Source organism: Mycteria americana, chromosome 11, assembly GCF_035582795.1.
Source record: "Mycteria americana isolate JAX WOST 10 ecotype Jacksonville Zoo and Gardens chromosome 11, USCA_MyAme_1.0, whole genome shotgun sequence".
Lineage (NCBI taxonomy): Eukaryota > Metazoa > Chordata > Aves > Ciconiiformes > Ciconiidae > Mycteria > Mycteria americana.
The window spans coordinates 23,592,697-23,601,816 of NC_134375.1; positions in this window are offsets into that span (position 1 = coordinate 23,592,697).

Genomic DNA, 9,120 nt, shown 5'->3' on the forward strand with positions numbered 1-9,120 from the left:
ACAAAAAGCTGTATTTTTCCAATATACACAAGCACACATTTAATAACCTTCTATTGCATCTCAGCTAGGCCTTCTCTCTGATGGTTCCCATGGCAACTGAGATAAAAAAGCAGCCATTTTCCATATCTCTATGAAAGTCTATTATATTGCAGGATTAGTTCATCTTCTGCTAAGGTCAAACACAAAGTCATACAACCTGAAATATTTAGAATCCATGTACATTCATTTTTTTATATGCCCTTTCATTTTCCACAAAAGACTGGGCTCCTCGGAGGTTTTATTCCCCAGAAAATGCTAAGCAAAGCAATAAAAAAAAATCATGATTAGCGGCTGATGAAAAGTTCAATTGTTTTTTTTTTTTTTTCCCCCCCCAGGTTCCCCCCCCCTTTAAAAAAAAAAAAAAAAAAAAAGCCCACACTATTGTGGGGCAGATAGCGCCTTCCTCATTTATCTCTATCAGCAGCCGTGATTGCCGCCGATACCCGCCGCCTAATTGGGCTCGGAGCAATTCGCAGGCGGACGGCGTCACCTTCTGGCTGCGGCGGGTGAGACAGGGGCGGGGGGGGGGGGGCTGGAGCCGCCCCCCCTTCAGCATCCCCCAGCCTGCAAACCGGCGGCCCGGGGCAGCCGAGGGCCGAGGCCGGAGCCGGGTGGCTCCCCAGGGTGGGCACCCCACGGGAGACACCCCACGGGAGACACCCCACGGGTGGGCAGCTGCGGGACGGCAGCGCTCGGCTCGGCGCCGCTTTACGAGAGCGAATACGGGCTCGCTACGGGCTCGCAAATGTTTCGAGGGCGCGTATCTGCTTCTTCGTGCGATGATGAAACATTTTGATGTATCGGCCTGTCCCGACGCGGGGCTCAAAGCCTTTCGCCTGCGAGTTTCAGCTATTGCGCGCTTGCAAAAAAAAAAAAAAAAAAAAAAAAGGTGTTGAACACATCCGAGTCGCTCTCGTGAGCCCCGATCTCCAGCGTGGCGTGGAGGGGGAAAGAAAAGTCACTTTTTTTTTTTTTTTTTTTATGAAGGAGTTGGCAGTGTAATTCAGCTGGGTCTTGGTGACACCTAGAAATGTAATAAAATAAAACCCAGGCAGCCTTCAGACAGTTTGAATGGTGACAAACGTGTTATCGCCCATGACACGAAGAACTATGGCTCGCTCTTTTTCCAAGGTCACTCCTGAAAACCTGGAAAATCAGGGGAGAGAATTTGTGCACGTGGCCATCCACACTTGTGGCTTTGTTCACGGGTACCTGCTGCAATGTGACATTTATTCCAGCCCCTTTTAATGTGGAAAAACAGAAGCTCTGGAAATACGTGCAAAAGGGGAGAAGCTCATGAGCGGCAGAAGGATTGAAGAATTTTTTTTTTCCTTGTTTTCCCCATCCCTCCATCCCCTGGGCACCCCACAGGGATGTCCCGGTGGCTCCGGCCATGCTGTTGGAGCAGCCCGGGGTGGGCCAGGCGGGGGTTAGCAGGGATGGTGGATCCCAGGCCATCCCTGGAGATGACCTGCGCCTGCTGCGGAGAGGTGGAGTGGAAGTGGGGGACCGGAGCCAGCGGGGGCAAAGCCAAATCCCAACCCTGACCCACCGTCCCCCGCTGCCTCGGCTTCCCCCAGCCTGGGTGACACGGGTGGCACAGGGCGCACACCCGCACCGCGTTGCCAGAGGTCGGCAGGTATCCGAAGGTGTTTTTAATAAGCTGTTTGCAGGTAGGTGTTGCACAGCGGTGGCCAGAGCCATGACCACCTCCCAAAAACAGGCAGCAGCCCCTGCTCTCGGCAGCACACCCAGGAGAGGGATGCCAGGGTGGGTTCCTCACCTGGGGACCACCTCCCCTGGGGCACCTGTGCACCCATAAAAGCCCACACCTGCACCCTTCCCTTCCCTTTGCTCTCTGCTTCCTTCTGCTCCTTTTAGTGGAGGGCAGACACCCGCATTTATAGGGCTAATGCAAAGCTATCTATTTTTGAGCCTTGGATCTATTTTTAAGCCTTGGATCCTGGGATTTGGAGGTCTCATCTCTCTCTTTTTTTTTTTCCTCTCTTTTTTTTTTTTTTTAAAAAAGGTGCCTATATTCTATTCTAAATTTCTAGTCTAAAGTTTGTACTAAAGAGAAGAAGCCTGAAAGTGTGCCCTGAGCTGAAAGTTTGAAGGAGGAGTTCGGAGCATCACCAAACGTAGGTGGATTTCTTTTTTAAGTCTTGTGATTTCTTTTCTTCCCTACTTCATCCTTGCCATCCTGGGCAGCAGCCGATGTGGCGTTTGTATGTCTGGGGTCTGCAGCCTTGAGAAAGCCTCTGGGAATCTGGGAGTAACTGCGTCCTCCAGCTAAAAAGGGTGTTCCCCTGCTTACAGTGCTAGCACCCTCTTCTTGGGGTGGTGGTGTTGGTCTTCTCCTCTCATAGCTCTGGCTTTCTTGTGAAATCTGCTGCTGGGTGTAGGTAGAGGCTGAGCTGCCCCGGTGCTGGCAGCATGGGTGCTACGGGGGGGCTGTGACGGAGCTCACTGCGAGGGTCCCTGTCTTCCAGCAAGTGGGGATGTCTGTGTGCCGGTGCCTGTTGAGGCTTCCAGGAACACTGCGGAGCCGTGCTGAGTGCCGTTCAAACCCAGCACGGAGCAAAAATGGGAAAAAAAAAACCAAATCCCCTTTGGGCTGCAAATATTTAGATTATTTCCAGTGGCCGGTTACTGCTGGGGGGAGCCTGGAGGCATGAGGGCCGCTGTCATCCGGCTTTTGCAGGAGCAGGGTGGCCGCTCGTGCCTGGGAGGAAGGGGCTCCGTCCAACGCCGGGGCTCGGGGGGCCGGCGGTGCCACCAAGGGGATGCTCTCGGCTCCCCTTCCCCGGCGAGCCCGGCACCGTGTGGTTTGGGATTCAGGGCAGTGGCGAAATGCCCCAGTTTGGCCCCCGGTTGTTTTTCTGTCTCTGGGTGACATCTGGTGCGTTGCTGCGAGTTCCCAGAAAGAGGCCCTGATGGAGGATGTCAGGGTAGGAAGAAAGGAGCTGACCTTGCTATTAAAAGGCAACAGAAATGGAAATGTTTCCGGCTGTTTCTAGCAGACATCTCTGGGAAGAAAATCTCCTTGCTCTGTTCCATCAGGCACTCGTGGGCAGCTTTTCTCTGCTAATTGTTCGCTGGATACCGCACTGGAGATGTTTAATTTATCCTTGCCCCCGTTGCTGTGTCTGGAAAGATCTTGCGGCGTTTGAGAGGGATTTAAGTCCTCTTGATCCCTCATGACTTCGTACGTTCCTGGTCTTACAGTGATGCCAACAGCCCTGATGCTCTTGGATCAAAGATGCTCATCTCGAGTGGGAAGAGTTTGGGGCCAGATCCTGCTCTGAGTCCAGAGCAATCCCATTGAATCCAGCCCAGCGTTCCCAGCAGCACCTCTTTAAAGAGGGAATCTCTTGCAAATCTCTGGTCCCTGCTCTGAGCGGGGTCCCGTGGAGGAAGGAAACCTTGCCATCGCATGGCTGCCCCTTGTGATGGGGGAGAAGTGGAGTAATTATCGAGATTAGCAAGAATAAGCTTTGCTTGCAGCTTGAGATGAATGAATGTTCTGAACCCTCTTGGCTTTTTGGCTGAGATCAAATGTGGCATCAGTTTAACATCTGTATCCTTTATCTGGGGAGTGGGAAGACCAACCTCTCTTGATGCAGGGCATGAACTTGATTTAAAAGGGTTCTCTTACAATTGTTTCCCCTGTGCTGTGCGATCCTGCTAGGTGATACCGTGGGGAGCAGGGGCTGCTTTGCCTGGCGGGAAGGGGAGGAGGACAGCATGGGAGGCTGAGAACGATGAGAGCAGCGTGTGTGAAATGTGGCTGGGGGTGGACCTGTGTGCTTGAGGACAGTGCGGGCATGGTGACAGCACGGTGACGGCAGGCAGCCATCGGGATTGAGATGTACGGACAGTCCCTGCTGGCCACGGAGCGATCGGCTCCACTGGTTCAGTCTCCTCCGAGCTGTTGTCCACTGAGCTGTGGCTGACGGCGAATCTCGGAAAACCCGAGCAATATATCTGCTGCAAAGGCATAAATCATCCCAGGGCACAACTACCGCTGTGCCCCAGCGCTCCTCCTGTGCCGCGTGCTGCTGCCGCCGCTTTGTCGTGGGCAGCGCAGGGCGGGGAGCGAGCCGAGAGCTGGCGTTCGCCCAGCGCGGGTGGCGGGGGGGGCTTGGTAGCAGCCACCGGAGCTGAGGATTTAAACGATCGGCGCGAGGAGCACAGGCAGCCGCTATTGACTTCAGCCAAGGTGCTTCCGTTGTTCGGGCCGGTGTTTTCCAGCCGCTGGAGATGCCACCAGTGCTGCCAACCGCTGCCTTGCCGGGGCCGTGGTGCTGGGATGCGTCGGCGAAGCACTTCCCAGAAGCTGCGGGCACACCAGGGACAGCCGAAGGCTTTCTGAGCTCTGCCTTCAAATGCTTTTCGGTGGCGGCTGGTTCCTTGGGACGGACAGTTTGGCTTGTTGAACATCATCTCCTCTCACCCGCCCCGGCTCTGGGGTGCTGACCGTGGGTGGGCTGTGCCTGGGCTAGTGGCCTGCGACGCTGAGGTGGTGGCCAAAGCTGGGCAGGGAGGCTGGCGTGCCCCAAAAGGGGAAGATTGGTGTGGCTGTGCCCGGTGCGGGAGCTCAGGAATGGGCTCTCCTGCAGGGTTTCTGCATCCTCAGTGCATGTAGTCCGTACTGGGCTGAAGGCACCGGCTTCACCTTCCCCATTGCTTTCTCTTGGCGTGTTGCCCTTGGTCTGTGCTAAGGAACAGTCCTTAACGGTGACAACCCCCTGAGCAAAAGAGCACCAAATAACTTTGTTTTGCACTCCACAGAGAGGGAGATGGTATCTAGTAGAGCCCAGGAGCCTTCCAGCCCCTCAGGGGCCAGGCCTGGCGCTTGTGTGAAAAAAATCACCCTGGGCTGACCCTGCCCGTCCTTGCAAAGTGAACCCCATGCGTGCTGGAAGGAGGTTTTGTTTGCTGGGCCAGAGAAAGGGAAAGGCAACCTGAGAGCAGGGCTGGAGCCCAGCTCCCCCCCCCCCCCCCCACGCTCCGGCAAGTGGCACACGAAGCGGCAGAGCCGCATCCCGCGCCCCCGGCCCTCGAAGCCTCTGCTCGTCCGAGCAGCCCCTCGAAGCGTGCTGCTCCGGCCCAGCACGGGCAGCTGTCCGCTCAGCGGGCGGACATGATGTCCGTACCTGGAGGGTCTCCAAGAAGATCCTCTCCCCTTCAGAGACTAAGGCAGCCAGCGCTGGGAGGCAGAGCGGGTCGCGTTTGACCGCTGCGGGCTCTTAAGACCCGCTGGAGCATCTGGCCGAGCCACTGCTGGGGACAGGATACTGGGGGGGGGGATGTTGGAGCGGGTCCACCAGCCAGTTTCTGTGCTGTGTGGATGTGTAACGCACACCGGCACGGTATATACCGTGCAGAGTGCGTGTCTGTGGATACGGTATTTACTTAGGTGTTGAAGGCGAAATGAATCTCTGCCGTTTCCCTCTGGGCTGAATCTTTACCTGCTCCCCCAGCTGAAAGCCAACACTGCTTCTCCGGAGCACGGGAACCTCCTCCCGGCACGGTGGGTGGACGTTTCCCGCACTTGAGGAGAAAAGCCCTTTCCCTCCCCACCCCCTAATGAAGCACTCCCTCCCCCTTTCCCATCTTCCCACTCGCTTTTGCCTTCCTTTCCGAAGGCTGGTCAGGCCACTGCTGTTCTCCCCCTTTTCCTTGTTTTTTCTGGCTCTTTTGGAGCCCAGTGGGTGGCTTGGGACAGAGACCCGCCCAGGAGCCATAGAAATGCTTCCTAGGGGGCTGGTGAAAGCAGGGGGGGTTGTTTTTTGTTTTTTTTTTTTTTTTTTTTAATGCCAGAACCCAAAATAGCCATTTCCAGTACAGCAGGCGCATCACCACCGAGTCAGCTCGGTCCAGTAACTGCAAATCCTGCCGATGGAGATGCGCCGGGGGAGGCAGCTGGGCTGCTGCTCTTCCCCAGTGTGTGCAGGTAAACTGGGAGCAACCGCACTGGGATCAGTGGGGCTGGTGGGAAGGTCCCTCGAGGAACACTCTCCTTAACCCACTGATCTTGACCCTTGCCTGCCGGGTTGTTCTCAAGGCTCCTAAACAAAGCCCATCCTTCATTTGGTAACGTGGCTGCATTTTTTTTTTTGACGAATGGAGGGATTTCTTCATAAATCACTTTTTTTCACTAAATTAAGAGGGAAGAGAAGGGGAGGAAGGGAAAACCCCAGCCCTTGTCTTGGTGGCTTGTCATGCCTGCCTGCCTTTAATTGACAGACCTTGTTATTAATGTTTTCCAGCCGCCTCTCATCCAGGGCTCAAACCTCCCTTTTAAAGCCCTGTCATGTTAAAAATTGACGTGTGTTGACTTTGGCCTGGGAGAAGCTGGGCCCTGGCTGTAGGTAGGAACTGCATGTGTTTAGTCTGGCTTACGTTTTATTTTCCCCTTTCATCAAATTAGTTCAGCTGTATTTTTTTTTTCTGAAGGAAAGAAAAGAAAAGAAAAACTGTTTGACAATCCGAGGCTCTGGGTTAGAATTGCAGCGTTGCGTTAAAACAACAAAAAATAGCTTGCAAATGTGGGCTGTGGCAGGCTGGGTGGAGATGGGGCCGCCGGAGCAGGGACGGGAAAAGCTGCTGCAAGTAAACACCATCCCTGAGGAGGCACACGGATTCCTCCTGCAACACCACAGCCCCGGCTGTTTGTTTGTTTGATTTATACCAGTTAGGGTAGTTGCATTCAGCCTTGCTAAAATTAATGCTGTCCTGACTGCATCAGGGGTTTTTTTCCCCCCTTCCTCCCAGTTCAGCCCACGCAGCAGCCTTGCAGCGGGTACCCAAGTGCTCCGCTCCAAAGCTCAGCCAGGGATGTGCTGCAAGCCCAGTAAGGCGAGGACCTGGCTGAGCTGGGGCTGGAAAGCCAAGGAAATCCTGCTTCTTGCCCACTAAGTGCCTGGGATTAGGAGCTATGTGGTGCGTTTCATCGGGATCGCAGTTAAGGTCCAAACCGCATCCATCAGGGATGCTCCTGCTCGCAGATGTGGAGAGGAGGAGTTCCCACACACCGGGGAGAGCACGGCCTGCTCCTCTTGCCCCAGGGTTTTACCGACGCCTTAGTGCCTTGCTGAGGGAGGCATCTGTGTCGCGTCCCCCCCAGGGCATTTCGCCACGTGCTTCAGGGTTAAATGCATGTGAAATGTCCGTGGCGTTCATGTAACGTATAGGAGGTCTCCCCGGCCCCAAGTCACTGAGGAGCAGGGAAGCACCAGCTGCTGTTTTGGTGCCAAATGGAAAGAACTAGCTGAAACCTCAGGAAGTTACTAATGTGCTGGTGTCACCATCCTGCCTGTGCTGAATCCAACCCTGCTCTGCCAGGGCGGATGAGAGACTTCGGCCTGGGGCTGGAAACAGCGGGGGGAGGGGGGGGGGAACCCCAGGTGGGGCTGCCAGGAGGCTCCATGGGGGCAAAGGGGGTTTCTCCACTCCCATCCCCTCAAGAGCATGGCAGTGGCATGTCCCCACGCCCCCAGCAGGGTTTCTGCTGCTGGGGACATGGGAGCAATGGGGTTCAGCATCTGCTGCTCGGTCGATGCCATTGTCCATGCAGAGCCAGAGTCGCTCCTGCAAGGAGCGACCACCCCATCGCACCCGAACAGTGCAAGTGAAGTGGAAACAGGCAGAGAAGGATCCTCGTTTGCCCTGGGGCACGTTGGGGACAACCTGGCTTTGCCTCCTGAAAGGTCTCGCAGGTGGGTGCTGGCTTCGCATCTCCCCTCGCAGCAATTCCCACGCATCCTTTTTTCCTGCATCTCATGACGGTGTTTCTGTGGGCCCCGTGGGATGCCCACAACGCAGCCCTCCGTCCCCAGTGCCCGCTGAGCGCGGTGCCAGACCCCACCACCCTGGCAGCCCCAGGACCCTCAGCCTGGATTAGCCCCCCGTTTTTCGGCCATATAAGTGGAGAAGAACAGGTCCCATCCGTGATGCTGGCTGCCCCACAGGTGTCATTGCAAACTGGGGGACCTGGAGGGTTCCTGGCTCCCTGATGGACCCGTAATGAAATAGCCGCACCCAGGGAAGCGTGGGGAGATTTGGCACCGAGACCTCTTCTCCCTGCAGCCACGATCCCCTTCCGAAGGGCCCAGCTGGGCAGCGCGCCCAGACGCACGAGGACCCGGCCCCTCACAGGGGGGCTGAAATATTTTCTAACAGCTACTTTTGTAACATTAGCAAAATCAAAGCAAAATGTGTCAAAATTCCCATTAAGACACACTTAACTTCCCTTGTTTCAAGACAAAGTGTCTTTGCCTGGAGGCAGGTTTCGGGTTTGCTGCGCAGCCGTGGGAGAATATTGGATTACAGGCAGCACAGAGCCAGATTTTGCTCTCTTCAGGGTAAAGGCCTTTTCTAATCAGGATCAGTTTAATTCTGTCATCTGAATTATTAACTTGGCTCCGTTTCTGGCCTGTGCAGGAAGGAGATGAGGGAAAGGAGCCTGTTGCTGGAGGAGGGGAGGTGAGCAGGGAGAGGGTCCGAGCCCCGAAGGGCAGAGTCTCTCCCTGCCTGGGACCTGCTCTTTGCACTGCAAACCCCCCCGGTGTTCATATTTTAGATGGTGATGGACGGTGGAAGGTGTGAAGGCCTCCGAGGGCTTGGCAGCTACGGATTAAGCCTCGCCGCATGGCTCTGCCATAGATGAGCATCAACCTGATTTACTGGTGGGGAAACTGAGGCACGGGGCGGAGACCAGGGACGCAAAGCTGTGGTGCTGGCAATGCTGAGCCGCCCTCGCCTGCAGAGAGGTGAGATGAATTCCTTTTTAAATAGAGGAGATGGCAAAATCCCTCCTTTCCTCCTGGAAAAAACAGCATCTCTGCATCCTGGCTCGTGTGTCAGGGGAGGCTGTTTGGGCCTTACCACATCCTTGCTTTGAAAAGGATACTTTTTTTCCCTTCCCTTTTTTCTTTCTTTTTTTTTTTTTTGTCCCCCCAAGAGTCGGGGTGTGTATGGAAATTTGAAGGCAGCGTTTTCCGTGTTATTCCTCCAACATGCTCGCTCCCCGTGCCACGGGTCCTGTCCGCGGTGCCCGTTCCCAAGTGGATCCGG